Source organism: Ambystoma mexicanum, chromosome 9 (genome assembly GCF_040938575.1).
Source record: "Ambystoma mexicanum isolate Mex_15411 chromosome 9, UKY_AmexF1_1, whole genome shotgun sequence".
Taxonomy (NCBI): domain Eukaryota; kingdom Metazoa; phylum Chordata; class Amphibia; order Caudata; family Ambystomatidae; genus Ambystoma; species Ambystoma mexicanum.
Genome location: NC_090931.1, coordinates 262,732,175 through 262,756,072, shown reverse-complemented (window position 1 = coordinate 262,756,072; position 23,898 = coordinate 262,732,175). Strand labels below are relative to the sequence as shown.

The window sequence follows — 23,898 nt, the reverse complement described above, 5'->3', positions numbered from 1 at the left end:
AGGGGTAATGTTACAGTGTTGAATCCCAAACGAGACAGTGGCGATTTCTCTGCTCCTGATGGATGGATCAGGCCAGTTTCACTGCAGCAGGATTGAGGGCACAGGGAGCAAAGTAGCAAGGCACCTGTAAAGTTCGTCACCACGGCTGCGTGACACGGATACCATGTGCACTCCAGTTCGGGCACGCTCTCTCTACTCCAGACCTGGGAATGCCAAGTGTACAAAATTCGGTGTGAGTGCCGTGAACAGAGAGCTTGCAATGTACCAAGTTACAAGGGTCTCCTCGAAACGGCGGCAGTGTCAGAGCAAAGGTCCTGCGCAAGCTGGTAAGCCCACTGTTTGGCCCAGGGACACTTCCAAGAAGGCTTACTTGCAGGATTTGATGAAGGTGCTGAGTATAGTTGGCACCACTATTCTGAAGCATCTTCGCAGATCTGCTAGTTCGATCAGATGCAGAGGGGTCCAGCGGGACAACAGCAGGCTCAGGGTGCCAAACCTTCGAGCGGGTCCTCATATCGGCTTCTTAGTTTCAGGATGCTATCCTAGGTTCAGTGAGAACTCAAGAGATCGACCTGGTATGGGTGTTTGGAACCTTCTCTTATCCCGAATCTCCTTCGCACCAAAACGAAGAGGACCTAATGGGATATCTGCTCACATACACGCATGGTGGTCCCAGTCATTCACAGCACACCAGACTCTCTGGCACCCAGATTTGGGGATTGCAACTAGACAGTCCAGCCCACATCCTGGGGGCACACACACAAGGCATGCAGAAGCCCGCAAAAGCTTGGCGATTCACGGGAAAATGTATGGCCAAATATGGACTGTCGGCTCGATCTAGGGAAGGTGAAGGGGCAAGATGGCCAAAAGGACAGGACAAAGAACCTCGTGGAATGGCCATTTTAGAGCCAGGCCACCTTTCTGTGCCAACTGCGGTAAACTTGGTTTGCATGACAGGAAAGGGTTAAAATAATGTGAAAAGATAAGCTGCCACCAGCCCTGTCCAAGGCACATCTGCACTTCTCCTAAAAAAATCCTTTGAGGGTGTCTAGGGCGTTTGGAAATGACAGGAAGACCCACATGCACTGTACTGTAAGGTACATTGTGCACTTGTAACATGTTGCAGAAAAGTTGCAACATTGGAAAGGACTATAGGAAACAAAGTCTCCCAGTACTGACTGTCTTTAAGGGCATGTCAGTTTCCCCATAACAAAAGTGAGCAAAAGCCCAGTGGAGTGCAGTTGAAGGCTGTGCTACACTGGCAAAGTCAGACTATGGTGTTTAAACAGCAGTAAAAAAGTTGTGGGGTACACAACTGGAGGGAAAACTTCACATAAATGGGAATCTTTCATAACACTAGCACCCAAGTACTTCTCCTTGCTGTTCTCAAGCAAGGCAACCTTGCCTTCATTGGTGACATACCACACGTCACTGGGTGTACCCGAACCTTGGGCAGAGACTAATGTCATGGCTGCACAGCCTCAGGGGCTATGGGCTTCATTACGACCCAGGCGGTAAGTTACCGCCTGGGCCGTGACTTTACCACCATGGCGTAAACTACGTTTACGCCATGGTGGTTGGCGGACTTACGCCCCATTCCGAGGTCGGCGGGGCGGTAAGTCCCCAATCCCCATTTACCCTTCCCCATTCCCATTTTTGCCCCATAGGGCATAATGGGAGTGGGGAAGGCGTTAATTACGCCACCGTAAATTACGGTGGCGTAATTAACTCCATGGTCCCTTAGCGCCATGGATTTTAACACCTGCTAAAAGCAGGTGTTAAAAGCGCCATGGCGCTAAGGGACCTCGTAATTGGCGGTAAGGGGTCGGCGCAGCTAACGCTGGCGTTAACCCCTTACCGCCTGGGTCGTAATGAGGCCCTATGTGTTCATGCCAACCAATTATATCTTGTTAAGTCTCTCTCTCTGCATCACCACCTCTGCTCTGGCTGTGTTTCTGCACTTCCTTTGGGTGGCTCATATAGGTCCAGGGGCCTGTGAGAAATAAAATACTGTCGTCTATAATATGGTAGTGGCCAGAGAGCCTTAGGAGATATGCCTGAGTGAAGCGAGGGTCATCACCTAGCCCCTGGGGCAATAATAGTGTGGATAAACCCACCCTCCATGCCATTATAGCTATTAGACCTCGCCTGAAAAATGGGGGTGCTAATAGCCTTTTTGAAGGGAAACTGACTTTACTTGTACTGAATACGCCAATTTCCTTTAAAAACACACACACACACACCAAAATGGATGTCATCATGATAATAACTGTTCACAAGTTTGCAGCAGGGCCAGTAAGTGAACTCTCGGTGGTGTGAGAGGCAGGGAAGTGCAGGATTATAGGTGGCGGGGTGAGAGGCCACATAGGTGGCTGGGGGGACCAGCATCTGGCAAAACGTGGGAGGCACCGGGGTGCAACAGAACACAGGATTCCATTGTCATATCCAACCTGCATTAGTGGCAATGTGAGGGAGGCACCGGGGTGCAACAGAAACAAGATTCCATTGTCATATCCAACCTGGATTACTGGCAATGTGGCTGGCTGGCCCCTGTTATATGGGTGACAATAGGCTAATATACATATTTGTTAGATACACAAAATGCAAAAAGTTGTGCCTTTTAAGTAGCATTTCTGATATTTTGAAACACAATTTTAAAACATTCAAAATGTTGCATTTTCTGTTGTTAGCTCAAAAAACCTATAAGCTGGAGGATCTGTCTGTTCAGTGCACCGTGACATATTGCATGCATACTTTATACCATGCAAAAGCAGTGAACCTTCACCAGCCCTTTTGATAATATACAAGGTACTGAATCCATCTTCACTGAAAAAGTCCAGAGTTCAATCTAGGTATCACACAGGGGCCTGCAATGCATCACAATTGCTGCAAATCTTTTTGCTATAACTGTACCCCAGACTTCCTCTTTACATTTACACGTATGGCTCGATTTAGATTACATATAACTTCCCATAATCTGCAAAGGTTGATCACCAAAAAGCGGCGTGAGGCATACACTACTTTCTCACCACACTATTTACAAATACAGTTTCAGCATGTAGCAAAGCAGAGAGAAGAAACTGATGACATGGACTTGAGAGATATACGGTTCCCACCTACTAACAGATATATGCTGATCAGCATCTTCCTTCCGCCTCTCCTCCATAGACTCCACGCATCATTTAATAACTTCTGCGCTATTCTGCAAGGCCTATGCAAATAGGACGAACATGCTCGTCCTCAGCACTTAACAGGTTAAGACGCACACAGCAGTGGCAGCTCATATGGTGCCAACAACCAATTCACCCCATATATCTCTTCTAGCGTCCCACCAGGCTACATCCCCCGCCTACCTATGCCTACAGAGCGAAGGTCCAATTCATGCAACCTGGTGTCCCTATGGCAATACACACCCCAGGTGTCCAAGTCACCTAGAACCCAGCGGCACCCAGCCAGTGGCTGCTTCTGATCCTCAGACCTTGCCTCTCCTGCAGGTCCCACAGACACCCTCCCCAACCTCCTTTGCAGAACCGAGAAGCAAGAGCTTGCGCTTTACCGGGTCTAGTTACATCAACTTGCATCCCATAGTGCGCACATCTACAGGAGTGTGGAATGGCTGAAAAATATAACGTCCTCATAAGGCCCGAGGGTCGGGTAATCTAAATCAAGAGGTCTTCTTGTTATGTTGTAATGTAGCCATTTGATTTATTGAGGCAACTAATGTAAGTGGTCTTGTATAGCACTTGTCTGCCACAATTGGTGGTCTCACTGAGCTTAAGCAGCCATTCACATGCACAAACAGATGGTAATGAAGGCCTCCCAGTGCTAAGCAGACAGACAAACCACAGGGGAAAACCTATAAATGCAACAAAAGAACAAAGAAATTATGCAATTGAACTTCAACTCCTTGGACATTTCATTGTTAACCCCATACATGTTAGTATGGCCCTGCAATGATTCTTTTCAGATTAATGGCCTATTTTAAAAGGTTATGTTTAACATTTTTGAAATTTCGTAGGAACTGATGCCATATGATTATTACAAACAGGATTTCTTTTTTACTCCTGGTCCTCCCTTCCCGCTTCCCCAACCCCTATGGCCTCGGAAGTGGACACCACCGGCATCCCGGTCCATTTCGCCCTCCCCATCCCATGTCACTGGTTTTATTTTCCATAGGGCACCCCCCCTAGAAGCTAGGCTACTGCCGCTCTACTCCTTCCCCCTCCCACTCTCACGCCCCCACTCTACGCTTACTGCTCCTCCTTCTACTCCGCTAGCCCAGGCCAGCCTGTCCCCTTTTGATCACTATGTAGTGCACACCGGACATTTCACAAATCTTTACTTGTGAAAGGTTCTCTGCACAATACACAGGACGCACCTATGAATTGGATTGAATAGTAGGCTTGAATTAGTATCTAAAATCGTATTTATGTGGACAGCTCTGCAGAAAAGGTGGCGTACTACCATAATCTGGACATTCCTAATTATGTGCAGGACATCTAAGTCCACAGTACTACAATCATGTATCTTTAAGAGGCAGTGTAAAAAATGCAAAGTTGCAAGCTAGTAGCAGATATAAACAGTCACTTGCCATCTCAACTCTGGACATACACACAGCACACCATTTCTTACCCGCCGAGAGGCAATCATCACTAGACAATGGCTAGTGCAAATGTTGCCTTCTGAAGAGGTTTTAATAGGTCTTGAAAAGGGTTTGAGGCAAGCCAAGAAATACAAATGCACTGTGTTTTGAACGCTATCACATTTTACTATAGCAATAACTTTGGTATGTTTCTTCTATTGCTTATCGCATGTTATGTTTTTTATGCTGTGCCAAATCACCACCATGGTAGTATCAGAGGGCCCGCACTTAGGCAAGAGTTGGTTTATTGTGCCCTCACCAGATGCATCCACACATTGGTCAATAGAAGGAAAAGGAGCGGCGTAAAGATAAATAGGATGGGAGGGAAAGAGGGGACACATGCCACAAAGAGACGGAGAGATGAAATTGGTTAAATTCATTCCACATATCTACTACTTTTCAGGTCGAAGCCTATCCTTTCAGGTGATCAGAAACAAATAAAAAGACACTTACTCAGATGCTTCAATATTTAATAATGTCCTTTCAAAGTCTTCATTTTTTGGATTCCGCTTTCCTGATTTATGCGTCCCTCAAATTGATCTGGAAATGAAGGGATTTTAAAACATTCAGCCATATTCATTCCATGAAAAAATGTTCAGACAAGGGTGGCAATTGCACTTGTTTGATCGCAAACTGCAAGTTAACATGTGTACCTGGCAAGGGTGTGTACTCCTACTAAGCTCACATGGCAAGCTTTAATTTCACATACTACGGTCCTCTGCTGTCTTGGATGCAGTGTGCGGTCCCCCCCTCCTACGCCAGTTCACACAACTCCAGCCCTCAAATAGCCACGTTCCCTCTAAGAGCAAATTTCCATTTGGGTTTGCCCTGTTTTACCCTCTCCACATTATAACGTTATTTAGCAAGGTGTCATTGATTTTGAAGTGAGAAAAAAAACAGTTGGACCTAAAAAATGTTCTGTTTTCTGATTTACAATTCGGTCCGCCCACCTAAAATATTCACACTTTATTCCAAATCTCTGATTTCTTTCATTAATGCCAAATTGCCCGAGTCTGTACCAGGGGAGTTGCTAGGTCTGGAAAAGACCCGGGGCTACGCTGATGTCGGAACTGTTGGGACTCGGGGCTAGCTAGTCTTTTGGCTGTAGCTCCAGAGATTCTATCGGGGGCTACAACCAAAAGATCAGGGGCGATAGCCCCTTTAGCCCCCCCCTAGTGACGCCCCTGGTCTGTACCATCTTCATCATATTCTTTGCACTTCACAACAGATTTTGTTTCTTCCCATCTGTGCTGACCTTTTATCCCTTTTCATAATTTTTTTTAGATCAATATTTCCAGTGTCTAACAACACTCTGCGCCCCTTCCCCACAAGACTCATATAGAAAATGCTACCACCAGAGGTCGAAGTGGGCGGGAGCGGTCGGGAGCGCTGTTCACATACTTTATTTTTAAGTTTCACTGTTCCTATACTTTCATTTTTAAAAGAAACCGTTCTGGAATGGTTTAGTTTTAAAATAAAAGTGTAGGGAGAAGTTGAAGCTTGCACTTCAGTGCACTGCACCACACATTTCCATAAATAGCAGGTGTGTTTGTTTGGGGGTTTGGATTGTGTGTGGGAGGGGCCCAGGGATGGGGTTTGTGGGGAGCGGGGCAGAACAGCAGGGAACATAGTTCCACTACTTCGTTTCGTACACTTCGACCACTGGCTAGCACACTCATGCAGCTCAGACGCCTTGTGGCTTCCCAGAGCCCTCAGCATTCCCCCAGCAGCCCTGGTATCCTGACTCCTCTCTCCAGGATCCGCTTGATTGGCAGCCCTTCATTGAGGGATTTGTCCTCAGGAATTAGGATCTGGCAATGAGTCTCCTACATAAGAGGAGGGGCCTGGGAGGAGAGCGTGCCGGAGGTGTGGGCTATCTTACACGCTTCTAGCTCACATTCCACTGTGAGTGTTCTGAAGCTTCTGTCACTGACACCCGTGCTACTCTCGCCAAATGTACTGACATGTTAAAATGTTATGATTTTAGGGTGGGGGCAATTTTATTTTATTTATTGTGCATTTGTAAAGAGCTTATATATCAAGTGAATTGTGTTTCAAAGTGCCCACAGGACAACAGGGAGGGAACAGGGACGAAAGGGAAATATAACAATGAAAGATAGAGGCGGACCTACTAGGCCTTGTGAGCATTCAGAGTGCGCAAGTGCAGAGAGAGAGAGAAAAGGGATGAGGGGGTGTAACGCATTACCAAAAAAAGTTACCTTTGATTCCAACATGGAGTCAAAGTAAAATGCATTCTGTGAACATACATGAACATTTGACTTCAAGCTTAATGAGAGGCCCATTTCTCTGAGCACAATGTGTGTTTGCTGAAGCGATGGAAAGACAGCTTGTTTGTGTGTTCAGATGAAGCTTGTTTTGTATTCTTTTAGCAGCCGAGAGCAAAGTCTGTTGGCTTCTCATGAAAATCCAAAGATTATTTACACATTCAGTGGAGTCCAGTAGCTGCAACAGCCGTGCAGCTGTGGGATTCTACTGACGATAGACATCTCTGGAAAAATACTGGATTATATTTGGAGGGAAAGACACCAGACAGACAGTGAAAGAGCAAGTCACTTCACTTCTTGACTTCTTACTTTGAACTCCGGCTGGGCTGTCTGAAGCAGACGTGTTTCCGTTAGACTGTTCCCGTTGACGAAGGATTTTCTTTCCCACCCTGGCAATTCCCAGTGAAGGCTTGGCAGAGATGAAGAATGTTAGGGAAATGCTAATAGTGATGTATTTGTTTAATTTATATCTGTCTTTTACTGTGATCATCTTCAATTGCTATAATAAAGAGACGGGTCTATTTCAAACTTTACAAGAAGTGTGAATGAATTATTTGTGTTCCAAGACAAAGCATGTTGCCGTCCAGCCTTTAAATGCAGAGGGGAGCCCCTTATATTAAAAATATATATTTAAATTACTGAGAAAACAGGAAGGCAAAATAGAGTGCTAGGGGGATTGGTTCCATGAATACCACGGAGGCAAGTGCTAGCAAGTAAGCAGCTAAGTGGCTTGGTGAGATTAGTCAACTGGAATTAACAAACTCTAAACTACAGAACTAGAGCTAGTTGACCTAGACGGGAAAGCGGAGCTATTACACAAATGGATTGCAGATACAATTGACAAGATCACCCCAGGAAAACCATTCACCCCATCCAAAAAAAGAGCAATGTCAAAATGGTTCACCCCACTATTAAGCGCTATGAAAAAGGAAAACAAAAATATGGAAATGGAATGGAGGAAAGAATACAACCCAGACAAAAAAACACTGTTCCAGATACAAATCCGCGCATACAAGAAGGAAATTCAAAAAGGCGAAGAGAAGGCATTATGATGACAGAATCACCAATGCCACCAACACAAAAAAGAAATATTTTACATCATTAAAGAGATGAGAAACCCAACAGGCTGCGACAACACCCCAACCCCCTCAGAGAAACTATGCAATGACCTGGCCGACCACTTAAAGAAAATAATCAATGACATCCGACAAACCATACAAAACAGACCAACCAACCACAACATACAACTGAACGAACCTAACACAGAACCACAGCACAAACTCAAAAACTTTCCTGAAATCTCAGCAGAGGCATTCACCCTGCTGGTAAAACACAGCAAGAAAGCGGGATCACCCATGGACCCTGTCCCCCGGACATCTACAAATCAATCCTTGCACAAGGAACGCCAGCAGAATATTACAGAAACCTTCTAAAACTATCACTAGCAAAATTAACTGTACCGAGGACCTTCAAATCAGCATATATCAAACCACTTCTGAAAAACACACGTAGAAGACCTCTCCAACTACAGGCCGATTTCAAACATCCCCTACCCGGCAAAACTCCTGGAAGCCTACGTATATAAACTAACCCAAGAACACGTAGAAAAACACCACCTGCTAGACCAAGCTCACGTCGGTTTGAGACCGGCAAGAGGAACGGAAACAGCACTACTATCCATCTGGGATGACCTAAAAACTAATGCAGACTCAAACATAACCTCAGCCCTTATTCTGCTCGGCCTCTCCGGAGTCTTCGACACAGTTAGCCATGACAACCTAACCAAAAGACTGGAAGACATAGGCATAACAGACACAGCACTACTCTGGACTAAATCTTTCCTAGCAGACAGAACAGAAACTATATGGATTAAAACCTTCAAATCCACTCCACGAGTTAACGACTGTGGAGTACCACAAGGATCCTTGCTATCACCACTGTACTTCAACATCTACCAGACCCCAGTTATCAAAATCTTCAAAAAATACAACATTACATGCTACAACTACGCAGATGATACGCAAATCTACAAAATCAAAGACACCCAAGATGATCATTCAACCCTAACCAAATGTCTAAAAGAAGTCCAACTGGATGAATGCGAGCAACCTGAAAATCAACCCAAGAAATAAATAAATCATGCTTATATCCAAAAACCAAGAGAACGAAAGCGCCATCCTGTGGACAACGGAAATGGGAACCACACCATCACCATCTAAGGTAGTAAAAAATCTGGGAGTCCTGATGGACAACACCCTAACCTTAGAACCACAAATAAATGCAACAGTCAAGAAAGGTTTCTTCCTGCTCCACACGGCAAGAAGAATCCTACCTTTCCTCTCCTTCATGCACAAAACACTCACTATCGTCGCCCTTATCATGTCAAGAATCGACTATGCCAACAGCCTCTACCTTGGGATACCAGAATGCCTCCTGAAAAAACTACATCGGATTAAAAATACAGCAGCCAGACTACTCCTCAAACTATCCCGAAGAGACCACATCACTCCTGCCCGAAAAACACTACATTGGCTCCCAGTAAAACATCACATCATCTTCAAAACCATGTGCATAACGCTCAGGGCAATCAGTGGATAAGGAGCAGAATTCCTACAAAAGAAAATAACAATATACAAGCCAACAAGACTTCTCAGTCCAGGCAAGGAAATCCGCCTGGAACTAAAACCATACCTTAAGAAAAAACTTGGAGGCACCTCCTTCTACCACTTAGCCGCAAAAACCTGGAACATCCCAAAAGAAATAAGAAACACCAAAGATCACCTAAAATTCAGCAAATTGCTAAAAACCTGGCTCTTCAACATCACAGACCCAAAATGAAAACCGTAACAGAAGGAAAAAGGATGACCAAACATAAGAGGAAACTGACAAATCCCAGAACGGACTAAGAAACTCCCATAACACCTAAACAGTGATGCCAAGGAAAATAGAACACAAGCGACACCCATAAAGACAGAATCTACAACCAAGCCAATCCCGCCCAACTTCCTAACCCCACTTAGCTGCTAACAGGTACCACAATGTTATAGAAGTGTCAAATATTGGCAATCACCACAGTAATTGAGTAGTGGACATTAGCAGGTACACTGGCCACATGAGTGGGAAAGGGAGACAGGTAAGGATATGAAGGAAGTTGATGGAAGTGGAGGCCTGATGTGAAAGGGACCATGAATACCAGAGAAGCCCAGATCAGGGGTGAGGCGTGGGAGGGTGGGAGATTACGCAAACCCAGCGCCTCATTCCAAGAGAGAAATGCCAACTAATCGATTCCACTAACAATTTCCCCCTCTGCATACACCTCTCAAACTCCAAATACAACCACAAACCTACAGCACAACAAACCGCACAAACTTCCCTACATTGCAACAACAAAACAAAAAACACAGACTTGCACAACAGTACACAACGACTACCGGCCGCCAACAGCACATCACTGCTTCCTTGCATTGTTTCCAGCTTCCCCTCACTAACTCACCCTCCCTTCCTCTTTCAGAGCTACCAGAGCGCCAGGGGACCACTCTGGTGGTGATAGTGCGCGGTACAAATATCCTTTAACATTAACATAAATAAGTAAGTGCAGGCCTGTGATAGCACGGGCCAGTGGGTGCCAAGGCAAGTGCTGGGCACGGGCAGAGGCTGATGGCGATTGGGTGTGGGAGGCCAGGACCCGGGTGGGCACATAATGGCCCTGGTCACCAATCTCAGCAACTGTGGGATTTAGTAGAGGCGGGAGCGAGCGAGGGAAGGAGGAAGTGAAAAGGAAGGTCTTGAGGAGCTTCCATAACTTGAGGAGATCCAGCTCAAGACAAAGAGGAAGGGGGAGGCTGTTCCATAGGAGGTAGCCATCCAGGAAAGAGATTGGCCAATAGCTCGCTCTTTAGCGAATCACTTGACATGGAGAGAGTTGGAGCTGGAAGAGCATAAAGATCTGGAGGGAGAGTTTTTAGTGAGAGTCAGTTGTAGATAGTTTGGTCCCTGGCCCCAGACAGCCTTATGGGTGATGCAGAGGGATTTGAATTTGATCCTAGCAGCAACCGGGAGCCAGTAGAGAGATTTTAGGGCTGGAGAGATATGCTCCCTGGGCTTGAGGCCAAGAATAAATCTTTCAGCGCTATTCTGGATAAGCTGAAGGGGGCAGAGAGAGGAGGAGGGTAGATTAAGGAAGAGGCTGTTGCAGTAGTTTAGCCTAGAAAGAACCAGCGCTATAGAGACATTGAGCTTCTGGGGGAAAGCGAGGAAAGGAAGGATTCCTTTGAGGAGGTGGAGTTGAAAGGTTTCTGTTCTTAGATGCAGGAGAAGGTGGAGGGCCAATAGAAGGTGGCCAGAGTGAGGGGGAGAAAGAGGGAGCAAGGGTCCCAATAGGAAGGATATCAGTCTTGCTGGCATTGAAGCTGAGATCATTGGAGGCACACCACGACTGGATGACAGAAAGGCAGTCAGGAGTGATGGAAGAAGTAAGGAGAGGATCAGAGGGAAGTTTGAAGAAGAGTTGTGTGTTATCTGCATAACACCGGAAGTTAGGGGAGAAGGTGGAAATTAGGTGTGCAAGCAGAGCAAGATAGATGTTTGAGAGCCAGGGAGAAAGGTTGGATCTATGTGGGACGCCAGAGGTGGATAGAAATGGGGGAGGTAAAAGAGCCCGGAATAACCTGGGATGGACAGTCATTGAGGAAGGAGAGATCAAGTAGAATGAGAACAGCTGGAGAGTTACAAACAAGAGATGCAAGCAGTTCTTCATGGTTGTTCAGAAGAGCAGTTCCATGCATCTGGATGCTTGGAATCCAGATTGATGGTTGTGTAGGCAACCAACAAGTTCAGTGTGATGAGTCGTTTGGGGGAAGACCAGCTTCTCCAAGAGTTTCCCAAGGATGGGGGTGACAGAGATGGGGCGGTAGTTAGCCAGATAATTATAGATATGAATACGTCTCTGCTTGCAGTGCATAGCCCTGCGTTGCCTGGTATTATTAGATTATGTGCTATAATCTGGGTAAAAAGAAATTCAAATCACTCGCCGCCTGGCATGTATTCCACCGACATGCACACAGCACACCAGTTCTTACTCACCAAGAGTCAATTATCACTCACCAATGGCCAGTGGAAAGTGTGCATTCTTGGTTTCCTGAAAGCGTCAGCCAGGAGAGACTGGTCTGACATTGTACACAAGAACTAGTCATTTGCCTGACCTCCTCTACGCTATGGTAAAACTATAGAGGTGTACCAAAAAAAGTAGTGGAACATTGGACCTGGAGGGTGCAGGTAGGGAAAGGGGATTGTTGCAGCACGTGTTCATAGGTTTGGGTCAGAGCAGGTAGAAAGTGTTTTTGGTTTTGTTCATTTCTGCTAAGAGGTCTTTGGGAGGTTTTCCTCTTGAAAATTGTAAAAATTATAAAAATGTGCAGGGAAGGTGGCATTTCGGAATTGACTTTCATTGCCAACCCTTATATGACATTTTACATTGTTGTGTAGCACATTAATGTAAAATCTGTCTGACTCAATATAGGCTCTGTGAAATTGGAGATGCAGATAAAGACATCCAAAGTGGTCCCACAATAGTTATATGTGTGGTATGTTATAATTTATACCGCACACCGAAATCACCCAGGGGCTGTCTCCAGGCGCTTGTGTGTTAATACTAAAGGCAAACATTGGGTCAGCAAACAATGGAACAGGGCACCATCCACTTAAGTGGGGAGGATGTGGGTGCCCATGTCTGCAAAAGGAGGGTGAACGGGACGGATATGGGGCAAAAGAAAAGAAACAGACCAAAAAAACTATAAACGGAACAGAGCACCAAGGAATGAAAAGGCAGAAAGCGAAAGGGTGGGGCGGGGGGTGGGGGGATGAATGGTTACCTCCAGTGAAAAATGAAACTAACATTTGAAAATCCAACACTGTTGCAGGTCCTTTCCTCTAAACAATTTTATTTAGAAAGAAGAACCCCAGCAACGCTGCTCACGTGACTTGGGAAGCGGCATCATGAGCGTGGAGAGGAGACACCTGGTCAAAGTACTGCAGATAGGAATAAATGTATATAAGTGCCAACTTCCCCTCTGTCCTCAATCCATGACCTTAGTTGTGGGACCCACCAGGTGGCATATAATAATAATAACTTATTTTTATATGTAGCGGTACAAAGCTGCAGGTGTCTAAGCGTTACAATAACAGTTATTATCCCAATGCGTAATACTCAATGTATCAACCTCGGAAGGGTGAAAGGCTGAGTGGGCCCTGCCAGGATACGAAGCTGCGTCAGCAGGCTACGCACGGATGTCAGAACAAGCACTCAACTCACTGTGCTATCTGACCAGAATATGAGCCAAACCTAAAAAGGAAAACGTGGCTATATTTCACAATGTAAAATGGGCCGGCATAATCCAGACTTCGATAAACTAGCAAGGAAAGACTAATGAAAACAAATTATATTGAAAACAGTTTGAAGCTAACTTAGGTGTTCCACTAAAGGTTGGCAAACGTATTACAATTAATCGCCAGACATTTAACCTGAGACAGCGATGTAAATTGTTACTAGAAAACAAAAAGACTAAATGAATTACCAACTCACTGACAGTAACCATAGGTACCTATTGTTCATTTTCACGACACGCCCACGTTTCAAAGAATAGTTAAAATGTATTGTTTTAATTCCTATAAACAAATGTTTAACTAGTAGAGTTGCTCGTCATCAATTCCTTTTAAATAATTTGCATATTAATGTGTCTACTAGCAACAGGTCTGCCGGCCATTGGCAGCAATAACAACCAGTCCCTTTTACACTAACATAGACATCATAATTTCAATATCTTGGAATTGCCTACAGATCGGGGACAACAGCTCCAGTGACCAGAACTGCCCCTTCCAGGGGCACCGTGATCTTCTGACATTTCAGTCCCACGTATGTTCATCAGCTGTGGAAAGGGGAGTTTGTTGTGAATGTTATAAAGAGGGCTGGGCCCTCCAGGTGAGAGCAACTAGCAAGTTGCCACGGAACGACCCAAAGAGTATAATATGCTTGAATATCAATGGCAATTGAAAAGTAGAGCACACAAGCCAATGTTTGTCCTGTCCAATCAGTGAACTGTGGAGGGAAGTCTTTGATGTTCAGCCATGGTGACATCTTGGAAAAAGTTATTTTTTATCAAAGAGAAAACGGAAGCAGCGTGTCACTTAGCAAAAAGGCAAAGCAGTTCAGAGACCTCTACACAAATGGGCCGAGTGCAGTACAACTGAAAATTCTTCTAAAGATTATTCAAAATTGCCTCCCAGTTGCAGAGAGTGGGAGCGCCAAAGGACCTTCCAAAGCACCTTCTTCAGGTGGGGCTGGAAGCTGGACAAAGAACAGTTGGACGTTGGTTTTATAGTAGCACCCACCAAGGACATTAGACCTGGATCATTTGTAACTGTGTGGCGCTTCGGCTTGCCAACTTCTAGAACATCAAAGGAGGGATGTGCAAAGTTCTCATCTCTCATTCCGTCCCAGCAACAGTTGCCACGAGCATTATTTAAGCAATGTGCCCTGAGCCGCAGGGCCATTACCGAGTCAGGTAATGATCCGGGGCATATAGTAACAGACCCGAGAAAAGCGAGGGCCTTAACGAAGGCCCCGGGGCATTACCTGACTCGGTAATGGCCCTTTGGCGAAGGGCATATTGCTATTAGTACCCCAGCCCACAAGACCGGGGCACTAAAAGCAGGACAGAAAAAAATTAATGACAAAGAAAACGGCCGCCGGGGCAGGGAAAACTGAGTCCGTTTTCCCTTTCCATGTCAGCCATCGGGAGCGGACGCGCTGGGGACAAAGTCCCCAGCGCGTCCGCTCTCGAAAAAAAAAGGTAAGTGGGCTTGAGAGGGCGGGCAGGGGATTGTTGGGGATGTGCAGGGGGAACACTCACCTGAATCCCCGGAGGCGGAGGAGGGCAGCCTCCAGCCCTGCAGAGGCTTGGAGCGGGGATCACCTTGCTTCGCGCCTCCTCATTGGCTGAGGGGCTGCCATACCCCCTCACCGAGGACGGAACAAAGCTGAGGCTTCGAGGGATTCTGCATGGGCTATGGACCAGGCGAGGGCCAATCAGAATGCTTGTAACATTCTGATTGGCCCTCGCCGGGTACTAATAAGACAATAAACAAAGGCACATTGGCCCACCTTTGCTTTCAGTGTGGACTGCAATGACCTAAGAGAAATGTGAGTGAAAGAGTCCCTTCATTTCTAAGGGCATTGCTTTCAACCAAGTAGGCAAACAAGCCACCCTATTCCGGCAGCTTTGCAATAGGGGAAGTCCAAAACAATATGGGATTCGGAACAGTGTTCTTCCCTACACGCAGGCAATTCATAGTTTCCAGGGATATACAAAAAAATCCAACTGGTGGCCATACCTAACAACCAAGCTTATCTAAGAAGCAGAGGCATTACTGGGGGGTCTGGTGGGGCGGAATGAGGGGGCTATAGCCCCGATCTTTTGGTTGTAGTCCTGGATAGAAGTTCAGGGGCTACAACCAAAAGGCTAGCTAGCACCAAGTCCTGACAGTTCCGACATTAGTATAGCCTCGGATCTTTTCCAGACCTAGCAACACCCCTGTTAAGAAGAATCCTTCTTCCCCCAAAACCAAGCAATTAACTGGACAGCGAAAATATCTATATATCTATATATATATATATCTATATATATATATATATATATATATATATATATATATATATATATATATATATATATATGCACATGGTATAGATGCTGAAGAGCACCAACCTATGGGAAGATCTCCACCCTCAAGAAGTAAACACTCTATTCTACATAGTATTTTTGAGCAAAAGAAAGTGCTTCAATTAATGGTGTCAGGAGTACATTTTCAGGAGCGCCGCTCTAAGAGAATCAAGCCGACTGCCTGGCTGCGCACAGGATACACCCGGGGAAATAAATGAGCTTGCTGGCCGAGATGGGGCTCTCGTTTAAGCCGCTGATGGGCTGTCATGCAAACAGGGCACACACTTGTCATACAGAACTAGAGTAATGCGTGTTATCAGACAGTGTGACACTTGTCATGTCTAAAGCTATTTGGGCTATGCGGAGCATGACACACTGCTCTGCGACTGCTACCAGCAGGCGCGGGCAGGCGGCTGCTATCCATGTGCATTGCGGGGGGAGTCTAATAAGCTGTCACTAAGAAATTCAGCTTCCAGGGTTACTGTGGGGGTGCAGGTGATGGCTGGTTTAACCTAGCCAGAGGCACAGTGGTACGTACCTCAGAAAATACTCTGGTGTCTAGCTTCTTATACACATTTATTACTAGCCAATTGAGTGTTGGCTGAACAGCTCAACTAGTAGTAGCCGTCATGCGACTGGCCAATGCTTTGGACTAGTGCAGCCTCTTCTGTGTTTAGAGACTAGGCAAATGATAGCCCCCAGGTTTCATTAATGATCTTGAGAGGACCTTCTGGTCTGCTCATTAAAGCCTTTGTATACTTCTCCTCTGGCTCAGCATCTTTGTTCCTCTCCAACTTATTGTCTCTCATTCAAGCCCTGTCGCCCAGCCTGACTTAATGCAGAGGCCAGGGGTACGCACCTCTGTAAAAACTTCAAGTAGGTATATTTATGAGTTTGCCACACAGACCTGCCATAATATGGGAGTGTGTACAGGACACTGTAGGGTACTGGTCTTCAAACTGATGGGCTGGCCCCACAGACAAGGGTCCTTAAAAAGGGATGATGGTGACTGCTTTTAATAGAAAATGTTAGCGGGTATAGCTTTGGGGGTGGAAATAATATTTTTACTCAAGGTGAGGCTCAGCATAACAAAGCTTGAATACCACTGCCATGCAGGATCGCTGTCCCGTTCCCTGTGTGGGAAAAAATATGAAGGACGATATTCCTGAAGAACATCACATTTAAAAACTGACGTCTCACTAACAAGATGAAAAATGGAATATGAGGCATGACTTCATTTACCAAGAAACTAAGATGCCTAATGGACGGGATTGATTTAGGATGGGTGATGTTAAAGCCCCACAATGCTGTTCTAGTATCCTGCTAGTGCGTAATAGAATTGCTACTTGATCTTTTCTGAAATCAATGAATGGTAAAATATGACTTATGTTGTCTAAGATTCTCATGGGTACTCTGGAATTGTTCTGATTGACCCTGCCAGGATCACACTTTGTCTACAAGCATACTCCCTCGTGCCCTTGTCTTCTCCGTACAAGTTTTACTGAGGGTTCCACAAAATATGTTACAGCAATTTTCCAAAATGATATTCGGATTTCATTGTGAAGTTCTCTGAAACCTTGGGAGGGCGGGGGGTAGGTCTGATCTGTTCTGTAGAAAACTTAAAGGGATGTCAATGAATTCCAGAGAATAAACTCAGCCTAATAAGGGTTTAATTTTTGGCAGATTCTGAAACATGCCAAGGATACCAGCAAAAACGCAAATCAACACCTTGGGCATGGCTGGATAGTCATTTGTATTTACTGAAAGCCACGTCACCATTTCCAACATAAATACCTTCCAGATGTTACATTACAGAAGGGAGAAGCAGTCCATACATAGAGTGCCTTTACAAGTTACATTGGTTGTATGAAGTAGACCGGGTGGTGCATTGGGTAATACAAAGGAACATGAACAGGACCGAGGGGACATGAAATTAATAGAACATTAAGGGCCAAGAGCCATTATATTAATATCTATAATGAAGCGGACTAGAGGGATCTGGTGTGTGGTACGTGATTGCTGCCCAAGTCAGTGGTCCTTAGCCAAAGTCAAGGGGTTCTAAGGATGAAAAAGGTCACATAACGCACAATAGAGCCCAATAGTAAGGGCGCCAATGCTATTGGAGATTGTGTGTGGGGGGAAAAGTGAATCTTCACCTTTGCCTTCCATAGATGGGACTTAATCATGTCTTCTTACACAGTGCTCAGCGTATTCTCATCACAAAGCAGGGTTCAACATTGTTGTAGTTTAGAAGCTCTTGGTAGCATTAAAACAGCTACCAACGACTCCCCAGGCCAACTGGTGCTGTCCAAACATACCAATGTAACGTTAACTCAGTGTGTTTAGGAATGAGGATAAAGGAGCATTAGGGCACTTCTAGAAGACCGTTAAAGCATGATGGGTCAAATGTAATGTACAGAAAGATAGAGATATAGTTTGCCTCTCGCATAGACGTTTAGATGTGTGGCACGCTATGTGATAGCTCCATGTTCACTAAAGGTAACCCCTGCTTTCCGCATGATGCCCGACACTCAGAAGCTGCTTTTAGCTCCTGCTCATCAAATCATTATTTCAATCCCTGCAAAAGGAAGCTTGGAATGCATCTTTACAGGCAGTAAGAGCCTGCATTCCAAGTTTGCTGACTGGCTAGAGAATTGGAAACAGTGGAAAAAACAAAGATGAAACACGTAATGCAGGCTTCTATTGGTGGCGAGAGCCTGCATTCCACACTTTGATTGGCCAGAGAGAAGAAATCATGCTATAATTTACATTTGTGTATTCCTGTGGGACGTACGCAGGCCGGTCGGTCAGTTTGGAAAGGATAGAATAGGGGTTAGGGACACTCTTTATCTTTTTAAATAGTGACCCTTAAGCGTGGTCTTCAAAAATACTCAAACCTCAGGTATAACGCAAAGTGGATTTGCTATTGAACTGGTTAGATTTATAATTTAAATGAGTAGGGCAATGCTATAGTACCGAAATATAGAGTACAAAACTAAGGAAAAAGAGAAGAGCTGATGGAGCCCCGTTAAGAGAGACTTTGGCCTGACAAAATGCTGGAGCATTATCCATGATCTGACCTCTTAGAATGTTGGAGATATGCTGTAGAACAATGGCCAAAAACCAGCCCAAAACCGGAAGACGCCATGTGGTGGGAAGTACTGCTCACAACTCTACTCATCTCCACCATTAAGGAGTGAATACAGCCAGATTGGTCTCCTTGAGCCACTCAACACCATGCACCAGCCAGGTTTTCAGAAGGACCAAGAAATATGCAAAAGATCTTCACTGTTAAAGATGACATGCAATGCATTGAACAAATAAAATAATAGGAGAGCTTGGTTAAGTGTGGCACCAACAGCTACCAGTGGTTACATTTGACCCCCCCAGGCTAACTGGCGCCATAAACATGTACAAATGTGACTATAATTTTGTGTGAATTTAGGAATGCATAGAAAGAGGCATTACAACGAATAGCAAAGCTAAAGGCATCATGTGTCATATGTAATGTATGAAAAGCAATAGTTTGCATTTTCTGTGGAAGTTAGATTTGCGGCATGCTATGTGGTAGCTACTCATGCCCCCGAGATAGCTCCTGCATTTTGGATGATGCCCGATAATACCCAGGAACTAATTTTACCTCCTACTCATTACATCTTTATCTCAATTCCTCTATAGGTAGCTCCTGCTTACTGGATGATGCCTGATACCTAGGAACTGATTTAACTCCTCATCATCATCATCATCATATCATTCTCTCAATTCCTCTAGAGGAAGCTCCTGCTTACTGGATGGTGACTAATCTGCAGGGACTGATTTTAGCTCCTTATCTTTTTTTTTTTTTACACATCACCTGGTTTTTATTAAACCATAGATTCAACCTTTGACCAGTACATACATAAAATTGTTTACAAAGAATTGTTTACAAAGAATTTTTTACGAAGAAAGGAGAAGAGAGAATGAAAAAGAAAAAAGAAAAAAGAAAAAAGTAAGAAAAGAAAAGATGAAAATGAAAGTAGGAAAGAAAAAAAAGAAAATTAAAACAAACCCTTTTCCTCCTCAAAGGCCCAGTCTGTAAAAGTTGTTTTCATCCAACATTTGTGTTTTCTATAACCTCCATAGTGGTGAAGATTAGCCTCACAAACTGGAGTACAGCTAACGACAAGGAGAGCCAAGCCCCCCATCTGATACAAGCCCACCATTCGTCCTGCATTTTCGTTGTCGATTCCTTAAGGAATCTCCCCAAGTATTTGACTCTCATAGGGTTTAAGGGCTCACACACTAGCACGAGATGTTTCAAGGTCTCAAAACTTTTGTTGCACATCCGACAGTTTAATACTCTCTCTTCCTGGGCCTTTCATCTCCTTTCTATGACCACCCGTGTTGGATAGAGGTCTAGACGAAATCTTAAAAAGTTTTGCTGCTCAGATGGTGAAGGAAATCTGTCAAGGTAAGATATGACGATCCTCTTCTGTAATGTTCCGCTGGTTCGTCCACGTACAGTTTGTAGCCTTTCACTTTCTGCTCTGTCCGAATCCAGTCAAAGTCCAGTAGTTTGTGCTTCACCCTCATTGGGTTTTCAGTTAGTGTTTTGCCCGAGAGGGCTAGAGTCAACAATATAGAAGAGCAGGACTCATGCCAAGCTTTTAGAACTTCAACCTGATTCCCTTCCATAGCCTCCTTAATTATAGAAAACCCACTAACACCTGGTGGATGAAGACATTTCCTCAAGAAGGATAAGGATTTCCATTCCATCAGAGAGTATAGGGAGGACAAGCCCAATTCCCTCTGAACCCATTCAATAGGTATTGAGTTTGGCAGTGCCAAAACCCTTTTCCAAAACAGGCCTTCCAAACGGTTCCAGTTTTTAGGGTCCATAAAGAGGTTGGCCTCTGCTGCGTAAGTAAGTATAGGTGCAACTTTCAATTTGTAAAAGTCCATAATTGGGACCATGGAAAATTTACAGTAGTGCCCTTTAATAAGCAACGCTTGTGATGCCAAGTTGTTTACTTTGCTTCTCAAGTGGACGATGCCAGGAACATCGCCCAAGATGTTGTTTAGGGTTATCCCCAGATACAACATCGATGCAACAACTGGTATTGGTTCTCTGTTCAAAGACCAACTACATTTGTTCCGCTTCCTGGCCCTGCCACTGCCACCCAGTATCAGGATTTTAGATTTGTTGACGTTTATTTTGAGGCCATTTTTGTGAATGTAGAGAGACAAGTCTGTCAATTGTCTCTGCAGCCCAATTTCCGTCTAGTCAAGCAGTAACAGGTCGTCAGCAAATAGTAGTCGTCCCACAGAATGGCCAGCGATTTTAGGCGGAAAGCATCTCGTTTTCGTGAAAGCCTCAGCCATGTCTGATATGAATAGACAAAAGACCGCTGGGGCCAAGCGACAACCCTGCTTTAACCCATTTTCTGAAAGAATTTTGTTAGACAGTAAACCCTTTCTGTCCAACCTGATTCTTAAAGTGGTATCACAGTGAAGGGCTTCCATGGGTTCTCTCAAGGCTTGAGGACAACCCCATTTCTTAAGTTTGTCCCACAGGATTCTGCGGTCCACTGAATCGAAAACCTGTTCCAGGTCGATTGAAGCGATGTAAATCGACCGTATCTTTTTCTGGTTGACCAGGCACTTGAGTATACTAATGATAAATATGTTTAAACTAGTGCTGATCCCCTTTCGGAAGCCGGACTGCCACTGATCCTGGTGGTGGGACATCAGGCTCCATTCATTAAGGTGCCTCAGGATGATTGATGCGAATATCTTGCCGACCACATCAAGAAGGGTGATAGGCCTGTAGGTGCAGGGGTCAGACCTATCTCCCCTCTTGAAAATGGGGACCACTGTAGAACGGGTCCAGGATAATGGTAGTCTCTTTTCCCTTACCACGGTGGTGAATAGTTTCAACATAAATGTTGCCCAACCAACTGGGTCTTTCTTCAGAATCTCATTGGTCAGGCTGTCCGGGCCTGCCGCCCTCGACACATTTGACTTCTCTATGAGATGGATTATTTCTTGAATGTCAAATTTAAAGTCCCATGTGGCTTCTGAATTTGTAAGTGACTTGATGTGCTCTGGCCCTTTGGATGCATATAAGCGTTTAAAGTGCGCCTCCCACACTTGTGCAGATACTGAATTTGTTGTTTTTGATTCCTCAGGGGTGTTCAAGTCGTTTATTAGCTTCCACACACCTGCTGTATTTTTCCGGGTGGCAAGCTGCAGCATTCTTTCAACGTCTTGCTGAATGATTTGTTTGTGATGAAATAACCAGTTCTTAAGGGTATTTTTGGCTTTTTTGAACAAAATTAAGTTTTGAATCGTTTTGTGCTTTTTCACTCGTCTTCCCAGTCTGTTAATGTCTCTCTTTCTTTCTGCAATTTGAAAGTTGAAGACATACTTCAGCGCCAAGGTTGGCTTCATGGAAATGGCCTGCTTTTCTCTAAAGGCATGTAAGAGGTCTGGGTATTGCAGTATACTGCCACCTGGGCAAAATGAGTCTGAGTTCAAGGCCAGCAAGGAGGATGTTACCAACGACAAGTTTCTTTTGTTGATCCGTACGTGATTACCACCCGAAGAGACCTGGAGATTCTGATCTTCTTGATGGTACCTCCTTGGTGAATTTCCAGAGGCGCATTCTGGGCATTCGAGTTCCAGAAGATTGTGATCACTTAGCTCTGTAGATGTCACTTGTAGGGAGGTCAATTTTGCTAGTAGATTTTCTGAAGCAAAGATGTAGTCGATAGTGCTTGAGTTTGCCCCCCTCTTCCATGTTGCAGCCGCTGGTTTATCACCCGGCAAGTTGCCATTGGTCATGTAGATGTTTCTCTCAATTAACTCCTTTTCAAAATCCAGTCCCCTTCTTATATTGTCTGCCGCCCCAGTTGGTAACACTTCTATTTTGCTGCCTTTCTTGTCGAAGCACTCCATATTGAGATCACCACAGAGAAGTACCGCCAGGTTTGTCCTAGTAGACGTGGCCTCGTCGATTTCCCTTAGCAAGATGTTTTTAGTACTTTGCACGTTTGCCGAACTGCTTATCCAATATATGTTACAAATTAGCAGCAACTGATTCTTGGTTTCCCAGTGGGATGAAGTTATTTGTGCAAAGGTGAATTGAATTTCAGAATTCATGTTGATTGAGGTGATAACAATTAAGCCACTCGTTCTTTTTATTGCAGTTAGAAGGCCTGCCATTGGACGTCCTTTCACCCCCTTCGTGGCCGGGTTTAAGTGTACCTCATAGCCCTCCAGCACAGGTGTCTCCCTTAACCAGGTCTCCTAGAGGCAAATAAGGTTGTATTTTGTTAAGTTTATTTCACTTTTTCCAAATAGATGTACAAAACCCCTAGTATTTCAGCTAGCTATTTTCTTAGTCCTGAAGGGGTTAGTGATGCTCTTGGTCTGGCGTTATTGTGAACCTGCCAATGTTCCAGCTAGCCAACTCCAGTCTTCTTCACTGTGGACCTTCTGTCCCACCGTTTTCTTCAGAGTGACGCACCTACTACCCTTGTAGATGCCAATTTTTAATTGGTCCGTGCCCTCTTTGGAGTGGTGGTAGCTCCTTATCAACATAGCCGTCTGTCGATTCATCCAGTGGTAGCGCCTGCTTACAGGATGATGCCTGATATCCAAGAACTGCTTTTAGCTCCTCATCATCATATCGTTCTCTCAATTCCTCTTAACACTTAACAGGAGCTGTTAGAGAAATGGTCTGCTCCTATCCTCTAGTGTTTGAAGACCCTACTAAAATTACGCTGCATTAGAAATGCACTGCTTAAAACAAGGAAGCCGTGTTAAAAAAAAAAAAAAAAATAGTATAGCAACCCAAAAGCGAGTGATGCTTGGGTGGACACTTCATACAACATGTAGTGGCCAGATTTGCATCGGCTGTTTACCCGTTTCCCCGTGCCATGGGTATCGCAGTAGGAAGAGATTCCCCAGCATAAAAAGAATAACATGTAAACAGCCGATGTGTAGATGTGCGGAGTACACGCTGTGAAGTATAAGTGGGCACGCTTTAATACAGAGTGTGCTGCCAAGATGTCCGTGAGTCACTCAATGGCCGCTTGGAACGGCGTGCACCTGACGTGTTTACACTACATACAAAACACACGTATGCACCGTCCAGAGATTGTTCGCTGTGCCAGGTTGCAATCAAAGGACGAGGCGTCATTTCTAGCAAAGCTCCACTGAGCCAGCTCCAGAAGCAACCCGTCCTCCTCCCCCGCCTCGCGACTCTAGCATT

General features: G+C 44.9%; 1 protein-coding gene across 3 annotated transcripts in view; it reads right to left on the bottom strand.

The window, feature by feature from the left end:
- Positions 1 to 23,898, bottom strand: part of LOC138487944 (calcium/calmodulin-dependent protein kinase kinase 1-like) — a 1,547,719-nt gene that overhangs the window by 1,480,063 nt on the left and 43,758 nt on the right. For all 3 annotated transcript variants that reach the window (XM_069614593.1, XM_069614594.1, XM_069614595.1), the window contains exon 3: positions 5,096 to 5,182. The gene's annotated coding sequence lies outside the window, so the exon portion shown is untranslated. The remainder of the gene's footprint in view (positions 1 to 5,095; positions 5,183 to 23,898) is intronic.